Source organism: Marmota monax, unplaced genomic scaffold, assembly GCF_021218885.2.
Source record: "Marmota monax isolate L192 unplaced genomic scaffold, Marmota_monax_Labrador192_F-V1.1 WCK01_AAM20220418_F8-fsc00181, whole genome shotgun sequence".
In the NCBI taxonomy this organism is placed as follows: domain Eukaryota; kingdom Metazoa; phylum Chordata; class Mammalia; order Rodentia; family Sciuridae; genus Marmota; species Marmota monax.
Genome location: NW_026694276.1, coordinates 97,088 through 109,976, shown reverse-complemented (window position 1 = coordinate 109,976; position 12,889 = coordinate 97,088). Strand labels below are relative to the sequence as shown.

Here is a 12,889-nt window from a genome sequence, read left to right as displayed (position 1 = left end):
CTGGCTGTCCGGATCTCTGGGGCCTCTGGTAAAATTCACCTTTAGCCCATAACCCTCCACAGGTTTCACCTTCCCTGCTGTGAATGTGAGTTATCCAGTATCCACCTAGAGGGCAGAAGCTCCTGTGTGGTCACTGCATGTCTTTCCATTGGCTCTTATGGGACCAGCAACAAGGGAGCTTTCTCCTCTTCGTAGCCAGAGCCTCTATGAGCAGGTAAATACTATTAGTGCCTACTTCAGTGACTCTGGTTCAGGCACACCTTGCTGGTCACAATATGAGACTGCTGGCTGCTTCCTTTACATGTTCCTGATCTGTCTCTGCTCATTTTCAAGCAGCATTTATACACAGCTCCCAGGCCATACTCATGGTCACTTTCTGGGCCAGTGACCTCAGTTCCCTCCAAGCTATCTGGCCAAGAGACCCAAGTAATTTGGGGTTGTTTTTTGTGAACCACATTCCCGGTGGAACTCTGTGTTCATTAAGATCAGTCTCCCTCTCATATCCAAAGGTTCCCTGAAGCCAATTAAAAATAATAATAATTTGTTCTTATTCTGCATACTGCTGTCACACTGTGTAGTCTCCCCCAGCCCCTCAGTGGCCACCACCTGACAAGATGGTGCACGGCTAATGTATTATTTCTTACATTCAAAGTTTCTGACTCTCTGTGTCTCTGTGGTTTCCTTTACAGACCAGTTTTGGGTTTCAGTGAGTTTACCTGATAACCCACCTCGCTGAGGAGCAGTCTTCCCACTTCCTAAGTGATGCTGAGAAACTCCTAGAAGTGCATTCTTCCTCTCATCTGCCATTTCTCTCCCTAAACATTTTAAAAACATGAAGTTTTTCAATCCATGAACATTGATTTATGTGTTTTAAAATTTCTTTCAACAGTATTTTGTAGCTTTCATTCTTTTTGCTATTATCATGAATGGACTTGTGTTCTTGATTAATATCCAGAATATATGAAGAACATAAAAAACTTAACACCAAAAAAGCCCCAATTAATAAATGGGCAAAAGAACTAAAGAAACTCTTCTTAAAAGAAGAAATACAAATGGTCAATAAATAATGAAGAAATGTTCAATATCTCTATCAATCAGGGTGTTTTAGTCAGGTTTTTTGTTTGTTTAATTGCTTGTTTTTGTTTTGTTTTGTTTTGCTGCTGTTACCAAAAGAACTGACAAGAACAATTTTAAGGGAGGAAAAGTTTTAGAGGTCTCACAGTTTTAGAGGTCTCAGTTCATAGATGGCCACTCCATTACTCCTTGCCCAAGATGTGGCAGAACATCATACAAGAAAAATGTGGTGGAAGAAAGTGGCTCAGGACATGGCTACCAGAAAGCAGAGAGTGACTTCTGCTCAACAAGGACAAAATATATACCCCAATGGCAACCCCCAGAGACGGCCTCCTCCAGCAAGACCAAACCTGCCTACAGTTACGACCCAGTTAATCTGTTACAGTGGATTAATCCAAGGATTAAGTTAAAATTTCCATAACCCATCATTTCACCTCTAAACTTCCTCACATTGTCTCACATTAGAGGTTTGGGGGAACAGCTAATATCTAAACTATAACACAAGGAAATGCAAATCAAAATTAAATTCCATTTTCAAATAAAAATTAAATTCAGTTTTCATCTCACCAGTCAGAATGGCAATTATTGGGAATATAAATAATAATAAATGTTGATGAGCATGTGGGGGAAAAGGCATACTCATATATTGTTGGTGGGACTGCAAATTATATAACCACTCTGAAAAGCAGTATGAAGATGCCTCAAAAAACTAGGAATGAAACCAAAAACTGGGAACAAAATCATTATACGACTCAGCTATCCCATTCCTTGGCATATATCCCAAAGATCCAAAAACACTATACTATAGGAATGCAGCCGCATCAATGCTTATGGCAGCACAATTCATAATAGCCAAGCTATGGAACTAGCCTAGGTACCCATCAACAAACAGATGGAAAAGAAAATGGGGTATATTAATACAATGGCATTTTACTTCATCATAAAGAAGAATGAAGTGATGGAATTTGCTGGTAAAGGGATGGAACTGGAGAATATCATGCTGAGTAAAACTAACCCAGGCAAAGAAAGTCAAGGGTTGAATGATTTCTCTCACATGCAGGAGCTAGACCAAAATAAGGGTGGGGAGAGAGAGAGAGAGAGAGAGAGAGAGAGAGAGAGAGAGAGAGAGAGAGAGGGAGGGAGGGAGGGAGGGAGAGGGAGGGGGGAATTCCATGAATATAGAAAAAAGATGAGTACAATATAGGAAGGTGATTTCAGGGGAAAGAGTAAAGATGGATTAAGGGAGGACAGTGGAATGAAGTGACCAAACTTTCCCATGTGCATATGTGAAGATACCACAGTGAATTTCTCCTTTATGTAAACCCATGATGTACTAAGGTTTTAAAAACATAAATAAATGGAAGTAAGATGAGTAGAGGGAAGGAAACAGGGGAGGGAAGAGGGGCAGGAAAGGGCAAGTGCTTGGAACTGAATCGGAGCCAATCATGTTCCATGTTTGTATAATTATGTCAAAATGAACCCCCAATATCATGTGTATCTATAATGAACTAAGAAAAAATTATCTTTGTGCTTTGAAGAAAAACTTAAGGGGCTGGGGATGTAGCTCAGTTGGCAGAGTGCTTGCCTCACATGCACAAGGCCCTGGGTTCAATCCCCAGCACCACCAAAGAAAAAAAAAAAAGAAAAACTTAATGCTGAGCTTAAAATACAAGAAACAAAACACTATGTTTTATCATTTTACAACTCGGTGGACTGAGACGGACATCATTACCCTAAATACATGTATGAAGACACGAATGGTGTGAGTCTACTTTGCAACCAGAGATATGAAACTTGTGCTCTATATGTGTAGTATGAATTGTAATGCATTCTGCTGTCATATATAACAAGTTAAAAAGCAATATGTGTTATTATTTTACTTATATAAATTAAAAAATAATGAATATATTAAAACTAATAAACTATAATAAATTAATGTAAAACTAATGAATAACTATAATGTGCTAATAAAAGCATAAAAACTAATGAGTATATTATTTAGGGACATAAATAATAAAATTATTTTAAAAAAACAAATAAATAATACAAAATTCAAGATAGTGTTTACTCAGGGGAATTGATCTGATCATCTAACTGGGAAAGCACATGCAGACTAATACTTAGGATAATAATATCTTTTCTACACTAGATAAATAGCATTTTCATTTAAATTTTTTTGTTAAATGCATATCTAAACTCATGGGTACAGTAGATTTTTTCAAGAGCTTACAAAGACTAATAGTTTTTAAAACAAAGTTTAAAGGGACTACAATTAATACTAACTTATTTTAAAAAAATAATATGAAAGGATACACCATGCTGACGATTTTAAACCTTTATTGGTCCTATAAATCTTTTGGTGGGAATTCTTTCCAAACTCCAAATGCTCTGATGGGAGACCAGTATGACAGGGCTCTCCTGGCTCAAGTTTGAAGGGAACTCCTAAGGAGCTCCTAAGAAGGAATGTTATCTATGGTCAGATCATTTACTTTGAAGGATCTAGATGCCAAATTCAATAGAAAATACCTCACTGAACAGGAGCAGTAGCTAGAACTAACAGTGCTGATTAGGATAAAGCCGGGGCTGCTGCCCTTGTTCACTTTTGCACGTGCTTGACTTTGTGCTGGGGTCCTGCCTTAGCGGGGTCCATGGGGTCCTGAAGGATGAGTGGCCTCCATGAAAAGGATGAGACAGGAATCATTCCGTTGGAGCAATCTCCAGGAGCTCTAATGCAGCTTTCTCTGGGTCATCTTTTATTGCAATTTTTCTCATCATTATGGATTCAGAATACATCATTGATTATATAATTTCAAAATCATGCCAAGACGTGACATTTCCTTAACCATCATTAGAGGTACAGAAAAATGTAACATTAATTTACATTTTCCCAGGATGTGACATTTACTTATCAATTATTAAGGGTACAGAATCATTAATAAATTACATCACTAATTTACATTTTTCAGATTTTCCCAAGATGTACTATTTTTCCCAAGATATGCTAATTTCTTATTAACTAATGCCAAACTATGTAACCAGACTCTAAATCTCCTAACCTATCATTAACCTTTAAGTTTAAAGTACACCTGCACTTTATTTCTAATCTAAAATTCCCACCTAAAGAAGTTCCCTTAAATCTTATACTAAAAATATCCTAAAGTCTATAAACCATCCTTAAAGTCTATAAACCATCCTTAAAGTCTTATAAAGCTATTTTAATTAATTCCTACATTTATCCTCATAAAACTGGTTGAGCTGCTTTCTCAAAGAGTTTCTTTGTTTCTTAGTCAAGGTGCACTTGTTCTTGTATCTTTATAATCGCTCTCAGTAAAAGGCAAGTTCCAAACCTCAGTCCACTTACTGCCAATATTAACTATGCTCATCATAAATCCCTATGTGAAGTAAAAGAGGGTTTATAGAAAAGAGGAGAATGTATCTTTATATTTCTTAACTTTCCTAAGTGTATAACATGTCTTTCCTTCAAAAATAAGACTACAGATGGTGGGATTTGTGCAATTAGCATAATGATTAGACATTCTAAGAAGCCAAAAACATGGGCTTGAGTTCTTAGTTGATATAATCAATGGGGTGATTCAAATTCTCGTGACCTTTCACAGAATGATTGTTGTCCATTATCAGTTTTGTCCTCAATGTACTGAGATAGAAGAGCAGCCTTCTGCTTTGTCCTTGATATGCTGAGACATAGTAGAACAGCCTTCAAGGCATGAACTACCTGTTATGTTCTAGCCATCTGAAATTTAATTTGGTTTAGCATTTAACATACTCATGCCTCCTGTCAGGAACATGAGCATGAAAATGAGAAGTCCCAATTACGTAAAAAGGGGTATCATGGTCGAGGTTTCCCACCAGCCAGCGCGGTTTTGCCAGCTTCACTTGACCTTGTCAAGACAGTGAGAGGGGAGGCACCTTCACCAACTTTGATTTGACATAATTCTGGTTCTTTGATCCAACCATATTCTCCTGGCTCCCTCAAGAAATTGCCTCACCCAGGTCAATCTGGACCACATACTGACCTTCTCCACACAAGGAGACAACGCAGCACAAATATTAGGTTTCCATGATGGAGGCAGTTAGTCTTGGCACTAAATCCTTGCTCTTCTGCTTAATAGCTGTTTGATCAATTTTCTTATCGGCAAAATTGGCGTGATAGAAATATTTCATTTTATAGGCTAGAGGAAATAATGAAGTCGAGTTTTCTGATGAAAGTGTTATTTTTCATCACTCTGCATTTACTCTTCATTCTTTTAAAATTTCATTTGGTGATCAGTCCCGTTGGAAATGTGGATCTAAGTGACCTGTTGTTGCCTCATTGAGGGTCTGGCGCTGCAGGATCTTGAATCCTGTGAGGAGGTGTTCATGGATGGAAAATGAAAGTCTGATTTCATTTAACCTAGACCCCGTCCCACTCCCTCGCCTGCAAAGGACTTGATATCAGTCAAGTCCAAGGGAGGCTCTGCATTCTCATCTTTGATTCAGTGAGCTTCCTCATGTCTCTCTAGTATTTCAATATTGTTAGAATTGGTTTGGGGCACGGACATGGTGCTAGAAGCACTAGGTACAACCTCTGTCCCATAACAGGTATTTATAGTGTTAGTTGGTATTGTTTGTACAATATTTGTACAATAGAAATCTTTTTTGACAACAATTCTACTAGACTTTCTCTGGTCCTGTGAATGGGGACAGTGGTTTGGATATGAGGTGTCCCTGAAAAGCTCCTGTATTAATGCAGGAGGTGAAGTGATTAGATTATGAGATCTGAAGCCTGAAGAGTCCATCCTCATTTAAATGGACTAACCTGTGGTAACTCCAGGTGAGTGGGACATGGATGGAGGACTTGAGACTCTGGGGATGTTCCCTGGAAGGGTTCAACTTCCTGCAGTCCCTCTCCTTTCTCTCTTTGTTCCTGGGCCACCATGAGCTGAGTAGCTTTCCCTTGCTGTGCATTTGAATATGAGGCCCTGCCTCATCTCAGGCCCATGGCAGTGAAACTGGTGGACATGGAATGAACCTCTGAAACCATGAGCCCCCCAAATCTCTTCCTCCTCCAGGTTGTTCTCATCGGGCATTTTGGTCACAGCAGTGAAAAACTGACGAGCACAGGAACAAAACACTCCAGACTTAACTATCATAGAAGGAATGGGGACAATACAGTTTCCAAATATAATAATGGAAAAACCAGTCCAGACACAAACTAATAAATAAATAAACCCCCTACTAAGGTGCCACCATCCCGTGATGGACATCCATATTCACTAACTGAATTCCAGGAGTTGTCACAAGATCATACCATATAGGCTTTACAGCCACATGCTGGAGCACATAGATTAATTAAAAAGAAGTGGAGATCATTCAAATACAAAGAGAGGATCTAATCTGGATTTGAAGAATTGCTAAGATGGAGATAGGCAAGGAGGAGAAGGAGACCGTCCAGACAAGAGGTGGAGGGGCAACTTGAGCAGAGGCATACAAGATCTCAGGACCATGAATAGACCACTGGGGCTGAAATGGAAATTCACTGTAGGAGAATGACAATGGGTGGTGTTAGGAAAGAGCAAACTGGCATTAATTTTAAGCAGAGAATTCTAAAAATTGTCAATTCCAAATATTTCTACAAAAAAAAAAAAGAAACTGATTTCAGTATTCATACCCATCTATCCATCAGCAACATGAAACAGAATTCTTTTAGCATGTCCTGGATATAACTTGAAAGTAGGGAACAACAGGAGGTTCTTGGTGGCCTGAGAGGAAACTTTTCAGGAAACAAACAGTCTTAGATACAATTATCATGTCATCATAACTTGAAGTCATTCCAAAGTAAAATGTTCAGAAAGTAGCACCTACAAAGGGAAAGTACCTTTGGCACTGATTGTCCAAATTCCATAGGCAAAATTCCATGAAGAAGAAAGGTTGATAAATCAACTAATAACTTCTAAGGGTTCTATTACTTATTTTCCAATAAGGACATGATTTGATATCAGTCACAAAATGTACTCAAAAGAAAACCTAACCACAGAATCAAAATAGATGCCTATCAGCTGTGAGAACTGCCAAGAAAGCTATTAGGGCCAGTGATTTCTATAGTGATGGACTCCACCTCCCTAAAGGGAAGTGTGGCATGGTTCCTCCTTCTTGGGCTGGGAAGGTGGTGCAGCTGGTGGGAGGTCCAGGGGGCAGTGTCCTAGGGGAGGTGTCCTATTGACAGAAGGATTAGTGGATTAGCTGTGGCACAAGTCCTGGTTTAAAACTCTCCATTTACTGTTCAGAGACTCAGATGGTATAAAAGCAAACCCAGGCTCTCCTGGAGCAGTACTAAGGGCATGGCAAGACTTACTCTCCTCACAGGTAAGATGCAATGAGATAGGAGCCTTTGCCTCACCTGATTTCTCTTTCTCTCAGGCAGTCTTTACGTGAGGCATCTATGTTTTTCCATTTTTGATCATTTCAAATTTTCATGGTCCTGAAAGAAAGGTTCACTTCCAGTGCTTGTCTATCTTTTTTCATCTTTGGCTGGGCTCCGTTTTCTCCTCTCCTCTTCACTTAGCACCTAATTGTAATTGCCATTATGTTTATTGACATGCTCATGTCTGACAAGAAGCTTTTTCAGGGAAGAAAATCAGTAGGAAATGAGATAATATAGCTATGTAAGTTGCCTTTGTTCTATTGTTTTCAGAATTATTTCTCTTTTGTACTTGATAGACCCAACCTGATCTTTTCTTAAAATTGGGAGCCATCTATGAAAAGATAATTTCAGCTTTACTATAAATTACTGCAAATTCTGAACCTGCTTGGAATGCCTGCCCATGCCTTGAACTCACCCATGCCTGGCTCTCTGACCAGATAGTAGCCCTCTCTGAAACTTTAGTGACGCCTCACAAATCTTGGTCTTTCCTGGCCAGATAACGACCCTCTCTGAGGCTCTAATGATCCTCATAAATTCTGATGTTGTAGCCAGCAAAAAATGTAAAATACTATTTGTGTTACGCTCGTCAGAATTCTGTTATCTGTAACCCCCCTTTGTGTAACTTTCTGGGCTATAAAGCTGGACTGCAGGAAATATGCGGTTGCTGTCTTGTTCTTGCGGTTTTGGGTGGGAGAGGCAGCCCAGCCAGTCGAAATAATAAGCTTGCTTTAATTTGATTTTAATAATAAGCTTGCTTTAATTTGATTTTAATTGGAGTCAGTAGTCTTTTCTTGCATCCAGGTCTACAGTACACTATAGTCCTACTGAGTGGATGAGGTACATTTAAAATGTGGCTCTGAGAATTTCAATCATTACAAGAAGTGGTTGATAGTTGTTCAGAGCCAAGTCATATGCAGAATTTTTGTGGTGGTTGTAGTACCAGGTGTTGAGAGCCACAGCCGAAGGGGCCCCAGCAAACTTCCAACTGCCGGCTGATGATTGGCTCACAGCGGCCCCAGCAACATCTAGCTGATTGGCTCCTCTGCGGTGATGCTCATTGGGCTGTTTCCCTGCCCTTTCAGACCACGGAGCTGCTCATTGGGGGACTTTTTTGGCTCTGCCCACGTGACCCAGCCAATCGGCTTCAAGAGCAGGAGGATTGTGGGAGGTGGAGAGAAGCTTGTGTGGGAGAGAGAGGCTTGTGGAAAGCCGGTGGTGGCAGTTGAGGCTCTGAGGGTTTTTCCTGAGAGGCTGTTTTGTTTGGCGTGTGTGGTTCTAAAAATAAAGTTAGTTTCTTTTGACAAGTGGCTCCTGATTGTGCCCAGCCAGACTGCGGCATTTGGTGGCTCGCACAGGGAGCGACTGAGGGTAAGTGAACTGCTCGCCCCTGAGGGCAGGGCGAGAGGATGGGTAGCCATTTTAAGATTCTTCTTTTGTTATTTTGTTTCACTTTTGTTTTAAGTTGCCTGTCCCTGGAGATGTGTAAGATGGAAGAAAAACCGCTCACATCTGAGGAACAGATAGGGAGAAAGGACTGATGGACATTTCAGGAGGCTATTATAATGATTTTGTGTTGTTCCAATTTTGTTTCACTCTGTTTCAGTTTTGTTTGGCGTCATCTTGTTGGGTTGTATTATAGTAGAAATACGGAATCAGAAATTAGTAAAAAACAAACTGAAAGAGTGTTAAGTAAATTGTTAGAGGAAGGAGGCATCTCAGTAAAATCAAGAACAATCAGGGCATACGTTGATACAATACAAAAATGTAGCCCATGGCTTTTTAAGGAGGAGTTGTTAAATATATCACAATGGAACCATCATGGTGAAGATTTAAAAAGAATAGAAAAGAAAAGCCCAGGGACTCTGCCAGTTGGCACATTGCCATTGTGGACGTTCATATCTTGTTTGCTTAGTCCAAAGCCTTCAGTTCAGAAAATGGTAGAGGAAGAAGAAGACATAATGATTCAAGTAAAAGAGAAGGTCTCTCAAGCTAGTCAGACAGAGGAAAAGATTCAAGTAAAAGAGAAGGCCTCTCAAGCTAGTCAGACAGAGAAAGAAAGTGTAAAACAGAAAAAGCCATCAGGGGGAAAGTTACAACAGGAGACTGCTACTAACACCTTTCTACACCAGAGGGTGTAAGTGTCCAACCAACAGCACCACCTCTACAGGAGACTGCTACTAACACCTTTCTATCACCAGAGGGCGTAAGTGTCCAACCAACAGCGCCACCTCCATATGCTAGGAGGCCCCCAACCCCCACAGTTGATAGTTGGGATCCTGAGACAAGATCTCAAATATTAACATGCCCTGTATTTGAGGCAGGAGGGCAGCGATTTTACCAAGTTTTAAATTTCAAAACAGTGAAGCAGCTAAAAGAGGCTGTAACAACCTATGGTCCTCAAGCACCCTTCACTGTAAGCATGGTCGAATCCATTAACAACTTGAACATGACGCCAGCAGATTGGGCTAATATGTGTAAAGCTGTGCTAAATGGAGGACAATACCTGTTATGGAAGGTTGCCAATGAGGAAAAAAGATGAGATGTACCCTCAAGAGGCTGCAGGGCAACTTAAGAATTTGATCAGCAGTACTGAAGTGCAATGGAGAATAAAAGGAGAGAAAGATAAGCCTAAAAGCTTCAAAGAAGACGTAGTGTTTGAGGTGCACTCAGAAGAAGGGGTAGAATTTGGTCAATGGAAATTAGAATCAATGCCATTGAGACTAGATGTAGGCCCTAGAAAAAGAAAAGCTGAACTGGATTTGGCAAGCAATATAACAGGGTCCCAGACCCTTGTTGACAGTCAAGCCCAACAATGGCCCCCACCCATACTACTTGTGGGGACAGGCAAGGGGAAGAAGTAGAAAAGTTAAGGCAAACATAAGAAAAGGTAAATGATGAAAAGGTTACATGTCCATCAAATAATAGGGAAGAGAGTTTGAAGAGGGAGACATCTAAAATTTCCCTAAGCTCCAGAAGTACCTTGATGTATTTTATTTCTTACTGACATCTGAGAGGAGTTCACACCCTGCCCACACAATGTACCCCCATTTCTGAAAAGCTTAGTTAGTATATGGCCCCACCAATAGGAATAACCACACCATGTAACTTGAAAACTAGAAGAGAATCACCAATGTTTATAAGCACATGGGGGTCGATGGGAACCGAGGACTGAACATTAAACAGATAAACACATACATAAAATCCAATCTGCAATGAGAAACCATGGTGCAATGAGAAAAGGTGATGGGTGACATGAGGTTTTCCACTGTTTCCAGGGGCAAGGTCTAAACTGAACTTAAATGCCATGTTTAGCTTCCCAAATGATTTCCCAGTAGTCTCCCATTGATTCTCAGCCTTTGACCACTTAAAAAGCACTTTAAAGCACATAGAAGAATATTGAAAATATACAGAAAAAATAGCTAGAAAACTCTTGTTGTACATCTGGAAACCAACCTTTGAAGCATAGATGGTCATGTGCTATCTAAATAACCTCCCTTTATGTCCTTGGATGAAATCTATATATGGGTCAAGTCATTTTCCACCAAAGTATTAAATGAGATGAACTTTCCCAAGAACTATCCCAAGATGGAATGTGTTTCTTATTCTGGAAAAAAAGCCTGCTACAAGAGTCCACGTCTGGGCTGTTGGTAAAAAGATGAATATGTTTGGCAATTATGTATGATACCCTGTCAAATATTTTGGCATTGACTAAGAAAGACATAAAATCTAACTGTGTTTCCTCATGAAGGGACTGAATTATTGCCCATCAAATTCTTGCTATGAAAACACTGGAATAAAAACCTAGGTCCAGAGTATCAGGACTGAGGAAACTTAGCGTAAAAAGAATTTACTCATCTGCAGTGAAACTCTCAGCCGCTAAAGTGCATGTGGTACTATGGGAAAGGCCTGAAGTGAAAACAGAAAACGTACCAAGAAATTGCATTTGATTCCTCAGTAGAAGGAGGAAAAAGAATGGTGTTCTGGTTTAGATATTAGGTATCCCCAAAAGTTCATGTGTAGAACAACACAAGAGTGTTTAAAGGTGAAATGATTGGGTAATGGGTGTTTAGCCTAATCAGTGCATTAATTTGCTGATAAGAACTAATTTTGGTTCTACTAATAGCAGGTAGGCTATGGCTGGAGGAGGTGGATCACTGGGGGCATGATGTGCTGCCACACCTCAGACATAGAGCCATGGAGTTGGCTGTCTATGGAGTGAGACCTCTGAAACCGAGAGTTCCCTGATAAACTTTTCCTCCGTTAATTGTCCTTGTCAGGTCTTTTGTTCACATCAGTAAAAAGATAACTAAAAAGGTAACTAAACTAAAACAACTGGTTTCTGGATATTGTCTCCAGTTCTTGACTTCTCTTTGCCCAGGATGCCCACCAACACCATGGTTTGTGCAAACATGGTACTAACCACAGGTGTCTTTAGGTAAAGCCGTTCTTTCTGTGGAGTACATGCTGATAACAACTGAGAACATGGGAGGAAATGAGAATGTTCCTTTCTGCTGGGCCTCTTGCTACAGGACAAGTAGAGTGACTAAGTGTCTCAGCTTTGAGACTGAACCAGTTTTAGCTCTGAAAACCCCACATCCCAAGAAACCCCCCAGTCCCAGGGAGAGTGAAAAGATTTATCACCATACCAGAAAAGGGCATGTCAAGTCCTAAGTTACCACTGAGGGGGACACAGAAGAACTCAGAGTGGCCTCAAAGTGGTAACTGGAACAGCACAATTGACCAATTGCCTCTGTCACAATTTTGAAGAGGTCCAATCTTGAATAAAACAAACACAAAAAAACATAGCCTTAACTCATTTTATAGGGGTTGGAACTAAAAAAATATTAAAGTTACGACATGGGAACAATATTTGAAGACTGTTCTTTAATCTGGATTAAATTAGAAGTCTCCTGACAAGAAAATCAGAAATTAAAATTATATCCTTCAATTTCAGTTTGCTCCAAATTGAAAACAACTAGACTTTGTGGTGAAATCCTGTGGCTATTAAAGGAATCTTAGGAAATCTTGACATTCTATCTCCTGGAAAAGAGTTAAAATATCATTCCTAAATTGTAAATTATACTTTGAATAAATGGAGAAATGTAGACAAATGATCTTCACCTGAATGTGGGAAGCAAAACTCCCAGCTCTTATATTGAGCTTTTAGTTTATAATGAAGGAGAATGGCCTACAAATGGGGAAAAATAGAACAAGTACCACTAAAAAAGGAAATTTATTCTCAGAGGATAGAAAGTAATAAAAGTAACTCATATCTCTCATTCCCTAATGTCGTTCCACAGATTGGCTACATCAGGATTACTTGGAAAACTTGTGAACGACACAGATTTCCAACCTCCGTTCTAACAGACACTGATTTAGAAGGTCTGAGTGGAC

At 39.8% G+C, this 12,889-nt stretch overlaps 1 non-coding gene across 1 annotated transcript; it reads left to right on the top strand.

Annotated features, from left to right (window-relative positions):
• Positions 1 to 2,628: 2,628 nt before the first annotated feature.
• Trnav-cac (transfer RNA valine (anticodon CAC)) lies at positions 2,629 to 2,701 on the top strand. Its single transcript has one exon. It is a non-coding gene; the product is annotated as a tRNA-Val (tRNA).
• The last annotated feature ends 10,188 nt before the right edge of the window (positions 2,702 to 12,889 follow it).